The sequence below is a fragment of the Puntigrus tetrazona genome, chromosome 7 (genome assembly GCF_018831695.1).
Source record: "Puntigrus tetrazona isolate hp1 chromosome 7, ASM1883169v1, whole genome shotgun sequence".
Taxonomy (NCBI): domain Eukaryota; kingdom Metazoa; phylum Chordata; class Actinopteri; order Cypriniformes; family Cyprinidae; genus Puntigrus; species Puntigrus tetrazona.
In genome coordinates, this window is record NC_056705.1 from 8846689 (window position 1) to 8847568 (window position 880).

Genomic DNA, 880 nt, shown 5'->3' on the forward strand with positions numbered 1-880 from the left:
TGTGAGTGATGGTGAAATGAGGAGCCTTTTTAACAGCAGATGTATTTATAAGACTACAACAAATGCTGCATAGAAGCAGAAAAAAATATGTTTAGTTCATCTGTTAGTGTGTAATGTTTGAAGTTAATAAATTAATTGTATATACATGCATATATACACATTATATATATATATATATATATATATATATATATATATATATATATATATATATATATATATATATATATATATATATATATATATATATATATGTATATATATACACATACATATGTATATATACACAATAGACAATGCATTTATTACGCTATTTATTCATCTTTGTTAATGCAGTTAATGAAAATACATTTGTCAGTTAATCATGTTTATTAACTAATAAACTTAATGTTAGCAAACAGTTTATGATTTTAATAATGCATTAGTAGATGCTACTCATTAACTTCACCTAAGATTAATAAATGCTATAGAAGTTGTTTACGAAGCTTTAGAATATTAACTAATGATTTAGATGTACATTTCAGACTGTGTTAGTATCTTGATACTTGATGCAAAACCTGACGCAACAACTCTCAAGAAAACAGCCTTCGCTCTCTTTGTTAGATGAATGACTCTGTGAATTGACGCTGTAATGAGCAACGCTGTGTGTGTGTGTGTGTGTGTGTGTGTGTGTGTGTGTGTGTGTGTGTGTGTGTGTGTGTGTGTGTGTGTGTGTGTGTGTGTGTGTGTGTGTGTGTGTGTGTGTGTGTGTGTGTGTGTGTGTGTGTGTGTGTGTGTGTGTGTGTGTGTGTGTGTGTGTGTGTGTGTGTGTGTGTGTGTGTGTGTGTGTGTGTGTGTGTGTGTGTGTGTGTGTGTGTGTGTGTGTGTGTGTGTGTGTGTG